Genomic DNA, 10,583 nt, shown 5'->3' with positions numbered 1-10,583 from the left:
GTGTCATTCATTCACCGCCTCTCTAGTTCACTCAATTCATTCATTCATTCGTAAGTTTCGTGGAAAAGTTTCTGATTTTTCGTAGATTTCTAAATGAAAATTACATTCAAATGCAGTTTTATTTATTTACATAAAACTTTGAGTTCCAAACCGTACAGTGTCTAGTTTATAGAAATAGAAAACATGCACTCTACATAAATCTATTTTTCGAAGGTAGCGGTATTTCGAAAGTTTCGTTCCTCAAGACCAATATTTTACGAGCGGGCGATGAGTACAAAGAACACTATTGCAACTGAAACTACGAAAAAGGTAAGATGTTTTTCGTGTATTCTATTATAATAAAGGGTTTCTTTATTACTGTAAAAAATGTACCGGCGTATACTAACTGACAAATGCTGATAAATACTAAAGAGTATATGTATAACCACTACGTAAATACATAGGTTCAAATGGTGTTTAACCTTTGCCACCGTGAGTTATAGTAATTTTATCCTCGAAACTCGCGCCTGAGGTTAGCTTCCATTATAATAAATTAATCCTAATTACTTAAATACGTATATTTAGTGGGGTTAGTACTATTTTATTATTATTTTTTGTAATGTAATGTTATGTTCTGGGGCTTTTTCTTTAGTGCTTTGATCTAATAGATTATGTTTAATAATAATAACTTGCTATTAAAAGTGTTCTTTTGTGTTAAAAGTGTTGCAATTCCAATGTAGAATTTTTGAACTTGAAATTATATCTTCAATTTTGAAAGTTAATATTTAATTGAAATCATTTCCTGTGCATGGAAATAAATAGCAACGATAACATGTTAAAATTATCAAAATTTATTATTTTATTGTTTAGCGATGAAGTGATAAGATTTCTGAGTAAAACTTTACTTTTGTCATTAGGAAATAAATTCAAGTTAGTTTTTCTGTTTTTGGTTCTTTTAGGCAATGTTTTTTAATATTTTGAGTGCTATATAAATACAATTATTTTTTTTATTATTATAAAACCCATAGGTTGTCAAAGTCAAATTCAAATAATCATTTATTCCATAGGTAAAATTGTTACACTTGAAACAAACACAAACAATGCTATGGGTAACACTTTGAATCATAATTGTGTGGAATCTAGACTCTTGTTGTCTTTCAATACTTTTTTATCTAAAACATATTCTTAAATTTTGTAATAGGTATGACTTTTCAATTAAAATACTTTTAAGTAAGTTTTAAACTTAGGAAATGATAATCTTAATATATTCTCCGGAATCTTATTGCAAAAACGTATACAGTTCCCCATAAAAGAATCCTTTACCGTAGTTAAACGAAATCATGGTACCATGAGTTTGGACTTAGTTCTAAGGTTAATATTATGAATATCTTCTTTCTTAATGAAGTTACGTATATTTTTACGGGTGTACAAAATATTTGAGTAAATGTACTTCAATGCCACAGTCTTGATACCAGTCTCCTTAAACTTTTCTCTGAGAGAAACCCCAGAACCTAAACGGTGCACAGAATGAATCTCTCGTTTTTGCAACACAAATGTGGTTTGTATATCTGCCGCTGTACCCCACATACGAGTCCCATAGGACATTATACTATGGAAGTAACTAAAGTAACCTAGTCTAGCAGTAGCAACATCGGTAAGCACACATATTCTATTTTGTTTTTTGAGATCCATATAACGAAGCGTGGGTATCCCGTCCTATCATATTCTGATATGTCAGTTTACAGTGAACACCGTTACTGCCACAAGCAGAGTAATTTTAGTGATAGTACTATCTATGTACTACTCACGCTATAATATATAATTGTAGCGTGAGCCCCTAACTTGGCGGAAAAGGATCTTTTAAAAAAGAATTTATTATTTCAATAAAAGTTGTTTAATTCGTATCAACATTACATGACTAAAGTACGAAAAATACAATGAAAAGTAGAAAAGCATTACGTTACATAAATCTAAATAGTAAGCTAATTCGCCTATTACGATTTATGTAAATGTTCTGAAACTATGTTGTTGTTAATATTCTTAGTACTTGCATATAGGGCTGCTAGTCTTATATTAGTACTATGTAAATAAGTAATACTATAGGAGCATACGAGATTACGTTAATGTAGTTATTTTAGGACTTTCGCTCCATCGAGATTAATCCACTACTTAAGAAAAGAACTCCAGAAAAGTGGGAATATCATTTCGGAGAACAGTCGGTGGATAAGGGCCTTGGAATATGGTACAGAACCATCCAGAGTAATTCACAGTGGGTACCCTGGTTGGATTCTGTCAATATAGCGAGGAAACATCTTATATCGGCTTTTAGACTGCGTTCTGGTCACATTCCAACTAATAAATTATTTCATATGATGGGTTTTAAACCATCCCCATTTTGTAGTACTTGCAATAAAATAGAGGACTATATCATGTATTGGTGGAATGTAACCGTAACGTAACCCTGAGGTGTACAGTGTTTGGGAATGTAAGTTTATGCAATGGACAAATTAATTGTTGGTTCAGAGAGCCTGTATGTATTGGAGCTCTAAACTTGTACAAGTTTTTGAACATGTCCTTGAGTAGGGAACCCAGTATTCCTCCCATGAGGCTGACATAGTCACTCAAGGTGGCTAAAGCCTCAATAAAAATAGATTTAAAAAAAGGACTTTCGCTTCTTTCATTCAATGTATAACATTACTATTTTCTATAAGAGCGACATTCACGATGACTGCCGCGTATGGCACGAAGGCTCCGGAGAGCGGAGGCCTGGAACAAGGTGAGGTCTTCGTAATAGTTTGAAGTGGACGCCAATTGACTTTGAATTCGGATGGTTACCAATAATTTCGGTTACGTTATTAGCAATTAAATGTATAATTTTTGAGGTACCTTAAAATACCGGTTTTGTTTTGTAGTTGCGTGTTTTAGCAACCTGTTTATGAACTGTCTCACCTACCTTTAGTATTGTCCTCTCGGTTTCCTGGTTTCGTCTAGCTATTACCTGTTCTTTGTTTTTAGACAGGTTAGCTGCTACGCACTCCTGCACTGATTGCTGCTGTGGTGTGTAGCCTATTGCAGAGTGTAAAGAGTTATTGCATGCTATCACGGCGTACTTCATGATAGTTTGTATTGTGTCTTTCTTTTTTTGTCATGCGTTGTATCCTGATAATTTCAGCAATAGTGAGATAACATTTCTCTGTTGGTGAGTTTGAGTTATATGGTGTTGTGAAGTGTATGTCTATATTATGGGAAGCGCATATCTCCTTTATGACGTCATTATCAAATTTTGTGTCCGAATCAGTGGTATTTTTCGTCACTCGGTAGGATATATATCATATAGAGAATACATGCACACTACTAGAAGCTTGCAATGGGTCTGCTTGAGCGAACTTTAAGAAGAGTAAGAAAGGTGCCACTACCTGTTGAATGAACATATATTACATGGGTTTGGTTGGTGTTTCAATTACCATTAATGGTGATCTTAAAGGGTTCGTATTTGGCTTTCAAGCATGTATCACACGTGTTGACGAATGCTTGTATCGAAAGGAGCATATTGACCAATGGTAATTTCCTCTAATATGCATAAATGTCTCATCAATTCAATTTCAAATATATTTTTCGTTAACATAGGTTACAGTAGATACATTGAAATACATGGCGATAAATAAATTTATGGTGACCCTCTATGCTGCGCCTCAAGGCATACGAAGTAAATGAGTATAAGGAACATAAGAATTATGTACAATTTATAAAGTTCTTAACTAATATTAGTTTGTCTGACACGACTAATTATATTCATTACGTTCGTTCTACAAGCTAAAAATATTTTGATTAAAATAATAATTAAAAATATCAAATTACTTATTAGGATTCAAATACTCATCAATAGAGTAAAATGTTTCATTACCAAGGTATTAAAATAAATTTGTTTTAAATGTCACAATATCCTTAATATTCCTTAGAACATTAAGGACATAAGTGACATAAGTGTCAGATGGTAATTTATTTTAATAATAATATGATATAATAATATATTTTTAATCTTGGCACTCATTACAATAATATTGTTAGGTGGCAGATCTGCCTTTATATTTACATATAAAATTTATCAATCCTACATTATTACGAATTCCGCGAGGAATGTTCTTGCCTTCATTGTATTTCTTAAAGATATCATGCTGCTCTGTTTTGTTAATAAGTTTAGGGCCTCCTTTGTGGAAGACAGTTATATAGACTCGTAAAAAAGCTAGATAAAGGTGTTCCTCCAAAAAGGCACCAATGAAAAACTCTGTCGGCAATAGTGTGCTCTTTCAAGAATTTTACTATTTCTTGTTATATGGTGTTGACTGTATGAATACATCTATAATGACTCCTCCTCTGTGGCCGAACGGTTACCATTTAGGACTACTACGCAGAGGTCCCAGGTTCGAATCCTGTCTTCGGTTTTATTTCTGCGTGTACGCGTGAGCTCTTGTATTACCTGGATTTCGTTTCTAGGCTCACCTAGATGCCTTCGAAAAGATGCTTTTATTGCGTCCAAGGAGTTTACCGAACCTTCATAAGCTATGGCATCTATAGCTGCACCACTTAACCTGCTCTTATGAGGCATACTATGGCATGTGCACCAGAGTCTCTCCCCAGGCGTGTAAATGATGTCAGGCTGTCCACTTGGAGATCATTTTGTAATCTGCTTGCAACTCCATTTTATTTTTATAAAATACTATATTAAATCTCTTGATTTAAAAGTGATGTAATAATCTATGGCGATATAAGCACATAGACAGACGTGAAATCACACTTATCACTAAATACGACAGGAAATAGAGCAAGGAAGGTACTAGAAAGAGTATGAGCACTCAGCAATACAGTCACTGCACATCCTGATCGGGTCTAGCAAGTACAGGCCTCCAATTCTCCGGAGTCCCGCGAGTTCAGTCGTCCTGGTTACATGGTCGTTACTGTTCTTGGATGAGATATAGCGGATCAACGATTGGCACCATTCACTCTAGTTCGCATAAAGAGTTATATTCACGCGAATACTTTTGTTTTGAAAAGTCTAGAGTGCCGCAATCCTACCGACTGTGCCACTTATGTAATGACGGCGGAAAATAACGTTTTAAAAAAGATTTTGTTATTACAATAAAAGGCGTTTAATTCGGATCAAAAATCTTGCAAGACTGAAGTACAAAAAATACAATGAAAAATAGAAAAGCACATAAATCTAAATAGTAAGCTAATACGCCTTAGGTGACAGTCAGCATTTACCAGGCTTTACGCCATGGTAAACCCTGATATATGTCTTTTACTCACCTCCCTATACCAACCCTCAAATGATAGCATTGGCATTTATTAAGTTGTTAGTTGCCCTGACTGGCCTTCACCACTGCGTCTAGCAATTGGTCTATTGTGCTAACATTTGAGAACGGGAATGAACGCGTTTAAACACGAATAGGTTTTCCCACCTACTTATTTTCCCGACGTTTCGGCCAGGTTACACTGGTCGTGGTCATGGGCTGACTGGTGATGCGGTCTACACCACAGCGGTGGAATCTACATCTAGTCGCGCTATATTTTTCAAAATACCGACACATACATTGACCTACCAACAAACGGTCAATGGCCTTACAATACTAACGGTGTCCTTATTCTGTAACGAAGCCGTACTCTGGTAAGCAGTCGATCGCGAAAAACGGTATTGCGTTTTTGCAAACACCGGATTCCATTGAAACCGTACTCCCGATTGAAATTATTTGTATGTTTTTTTTTTCATTTCAATCGCTTCACGTACAACTCTTGAATAAAAGTGACGATCGGTGGACAGCCCCTGCGTACGATGAAACTCGATTCAGTGATTTGTACATCTTTCCTGTAAATGGTCTGCAATCGATGCCGCCAAGCTGTAATGTGAGCATTGCTGTGTTCCGATTTTGAAGGGTGCTGGTGAAATTACAGGAACATGGGACTTGTCAACTTGTGTCTCAATCACTTGATAAGTAGTTTTTGTACTCTTAACGCTGTTACAAAAAAGATCTATGCGACTGTCGTCATTGAGTTGGTTAAATGATGTTAATGATCTTGGTAGATAACTATTCACCACATGAACATGAAGCAAATAATTCTTATGAAACTTCCTAACTGGAACTTTGAGTATAATTTTATTGAGGAGCTGAAGATTATTTCAGCGGTCAGCAGTCTGATACTATTCCTCCCCACGTCCCTCTGTACAGTATTTAGCACTACAAGCATTAATAGTCCACAGTCAGATGTCGTGACGTGTGTGTGGTCTGATCTCAGAGAATCAGCTTCCTAACAATAAGCGTTATCCTAAATAACAATTTTCTAAATTACTTACATTGCAATTTCAATTATTAAGCTTTGCTAGACTTCATTATTTAGACAATGTTGATGGAAGTTATAACCATATACACCGATAGTGGTGATCATTAGAATGTTTCAGTGTATGCTTTACTTGAGTAATTCTGCAATCACGTTTAAGGATTCATTTTTTGTGAGTTTAATACTCGAGTTGTTTCATTTGGTTTGTGTGGTAAAGTAGAAATTTTATTTTGAAATTACCTTTGGGAAATAGTTGATAAAAAACAAATTCTATTGTTTGATAACAACTGCTACAGAGGTGCTCTCTCAACCATCACATATAATATAAATTGTGAAATAAATATGTATAATCTAATAGAATGTAAATTGATAGGTTGACAGTTCGTATCCCTGTGGCGGTATAACTATGACTGATGATGACATTAATTTCTAAGCTTGACTGATAATGTAATTCATTTGTAAACTATGTGCATTTGTGAGTGTTTAGTGGTAATACCTTTAGCTATCGATAAAGGAAAACATTGTGATAAACCTGCACATCGATGAAGGGTCATAACTTTCAGAAAACGTATACATTGGCACTAGGTCAGCAAGGTAATATGGCCCAAACTCTGTAGGAGAGAGCAGTCATGGGATGGTGATGAATAATAATAATAAATGGGCTTAGGGATGTGACGACCCCATCGTTCACTGGTGGAACGGCGCAGTGAATATCATGTCACTTTACTGGCTCGAACATCTGGTCAGTCTTCTCACGTCGGAAGTATCTCGATCTGGCGCACGAGATCAGCGAAATGTGGGATGTGGCCTCCACTGAAATAATCTCAATTGTTTTGTCCGCAAATGAGTTAATTCCAGTCAGGATCGCTAGCAGCTTGGGTTGGATTTCTGTGGTGTGTCGCTTCCAGCACAAATGCAGAAGGCAGTCCTGTTCTTGAACCTCGGCCGACTGTGGCAATGCCGATTCACCTAAGGCACTAGCCTTACAGAGAACCGGATGAAGTCCGTGCAAACGTGCTGATCCGGGGTTAGGTTAGATGTTAGTTAGGTTAGATTTAGATGGTCACGGTGGGGTTCGCTCACACAGGTCATAGTGCCCTTTTCGTATACCCTTAAGGGTCGGTAGAGAGGGTAACTATAATTAAAACTAATATAGAAAGATATGGGGCTGTGCCAATGCTGAGGAATACCGCCTCTCCCATTTAAAAATTCAAAATTATCTTTTAGGCAATGGGAGAGGTGAGAGAGTAAAATAAATAATAATAATGTGCCTACCAAATTGTGTGACATTCTAGCTTCTGACCGTATTCCTTCGTGAAAGTGTAAAATTCCTCCTTCTTAGCTTCCTAAATGTTCATTCTTAATTTCAATTATGAGTAATTTGTTTGTACTCAACCGTTTCGACCCCCATATCCAGTGAAGATTTTTGTAGCGTGTATTATTAAACGCTATTTGTATGAGGCAATCTCGTGTACCCCATGTTGCGTAGAATTACCTTTTCCTTCCTTTGTACAGAGCGCAAGGTGACTTGTACGGACTTAGAATGCGGTGTTAGTTCTTTACGTCTGTTACTACTTGGTTGTCTTGTTTAGCGGTTTCCGTTAAGTTTGATTTGCTACTATTGGATATTTGCTACTTGCCAATTTAGTAGAGGCCGTCAGCACAGAGCGTTCTAGTTACCCTCCACCTCAAGTAGGTCACTTCTGTAAACTGTACATAATACCGGACCTAACACAGAGCCCTGTGGTACACCACGTATTTTCTGCTATGCCCTTTTTTCACCTGGAATAATTTGCTTGAGTAAGACTTCAATATTAGATAACCGTATTTAAAGGGTGTCTTTATTTTGGTTAGAGGGTTCTTGTACCAAACTATCGAAAACCTGTTGGATATCCAAGAACCCTGTGGAATATTCTTTTGAAGCATTTTTCTTATGTTGCCGTTGTCGTGTATTTACTTGTTTAATTGTGGATAGCCATTGTCCAAATTCAAATTGCTACATCATATAACAAGATATCATGTTCTAGGGTTGGTACGATTCCACGCAATACGGTGTTTCTCAAATATATCGACCATACCGGTTTAATGTTTTGCTTGTGCGAATTTGTTTACATAAAATACATTTACATAAAATATATTTACATATAATTAGACAGTCAAGCCGCTCTACATTCACTATTCTCAGTCACCCAAACATCGTGGATTGTAGAGAGCCCTGAAACTATACTGAATACAGTCGGGGAAAGGAATAAAATGGTCCTGCGCTGGATTGCAGGCCACTCTGACGTTGAGTGTAATGAGGCAACTGATAAACTGGCAAAGGCTGGTGCCAGGGAAACCTTTATTGGGATAGCAAATAGCCAGGCAACGCTCACTCTGCTGAACGAGAGCACACACATCTCCTAAGAAGTGTGGCTACAGAGCAAGAGTCTTGAGCATTCAAAGGCCCTGATAGCTGCCTACAGCGCCATACACTGTAGAGAAGCTCTGTCATTGGTCAGGAATGCTCACGAGAGTCTTAACAACTTGAACAACACAGCACACGTCATATATTGGGCAGAGAGAGTACAGAGAGTGTAGATTCTGCCACAAGGCGCAAGAAACTTCTGTTCATCTCCTCACCCAATGCTGGGCAGCTGATGGGCGTACCAAGTTCTATACTAGGAAGGCACATGCCACTACTTAGGACATAAAAACTGTCGGCGCGAGGAAAGTCCTTCACATCTTTAATGCTGTTGGCCTTGGCTCCGAACTGTAATTAGTGGTTATTACAATAGATCGTTGGTGGTCGCATTTTTTAATTAATTGATTGATTGATTTTTTCATAGATTCTTCATTCCTTATATATTTGTTATGTTTGTCACTCATTATTTGAAGTTATGTAATATAATGTAATATAATAATAAACTTCTGAAAAGTTTTTCAAATGTTATTAGGGATTGTGTTACTATATCTTTAGGAAGTTTATGCAACTAAATAAATCTCCATCATATAAGATTTTTCTTTTACCATAATTTGTTCTTCATAGCCGCAGTACAGTATCATTTGCATTTTTTAATTTTTTTTTTGTAATTGTTTCTTTTTTGTGTTTTTTTAGTATTATTAGTTTGTTTTGTGCTCTTTGTATTCGATTTAAATTTGTTTTTGCCGCTGAGCCCAAATCTCTATATATCTCAATATCTCTAATCTCAATATCTGCTGGTGTTTGTGAAATTACAGGCACATGGGACTTATCAACTTATGTGTCAGGGTGACGGGCGCAGTGGCAGTGCCCCTCAGATCTTCGCGATTTAAAACTGAGTGACACTGCAACTGTTATGGACAGGCGTGTAGCATACCATCAGGCGGACGACTTATTAGGTACTTGTTCGTCCCGTCACTTAATATTATATAAAAAAAAACTAATAATAATAATGTTTCAAAATTAATCTTGTAGGCCTCGGAGAGGGCAGAGTCTAAAATAGATAATAATAATAATAATAGCGGTTTGATATGTCTGTGTGACGCAACACTGTTAGTTGATTTTCCTGCTTTTGAGAATCATAATGAAGGTCGACTCTTAATTGCGTGTAATATTATAATCTCTAGAGGCCGTTGAATCGTCACCTTTGGTTAATATTATGTTTGACATCGTTAAGAACGCGGTGGCCTTCTTTGATAGCTATTTTATACCTTTAATAATATGTCACATAACCTTGTGGTTTTTTATCATCCAGTCATTGAATTGTCTTCCAAACCTCATTATCCAATCCGTTATACTGGTATTGGGGTGCGCTCATGGTTATCTTAGTTCAGAGTTTGGGATCGTTTGTATTACTTTGGCTTTGAATTTTTGCTTTGACTCTGGCACTTGCAGTTCGGGGTCGATTTTAATAATGCCTAACGAGTAACAATGTCTCTAAGCTTAAAACAATCTTCTTCAAGTTTACTATTGCTGTATCAGTAAACAAACGTGTAAGAATCAAAATCCGTTCACAAATCCGTCGCCTTACTTTCTTAAACTATTTCATGTACCATGTTGTAGTAATAATGTTACCTACAATGACCCTCTCTTCCGTATGTGTCGAGTTTATAATGAAATGAACAAGGACAAGAGTTTGGACATATATTTCCAAAGTTATCCCGCATTTTTAAAAAGTTGCAATTTTAAGACAACGCAGTAAAAATAATAATAATAATAATAATTTTTAGATCCTCACTTTCGTTAATATGTTTTGCTATGTAAGTTAAGTCATAATTTTGGTAATTGTAGTATCCTTCAGTCAAAATTT

This window comes from Hyposmocoma kahamanoa, unplaced genomic scaffold, assembly GCF_003589595.1.
Source record: "Hyposmocoma kahamanoa isolate Upper Pololo Valley unplaced genomic scaffold, ASM358959v1 65, whole genome shotgun sequence".
Taxonomy (NCBI): domain Eukaryota; kingdom Metazoa; phylum Arthropoda; class Insecta; order Lepidoptera; family Cosmopterigidae; genus Hyposmocoma; species Hyposmocoma kahamanoa.
This window is presented reverse-complemented; position numbering follows the sequence as displayed.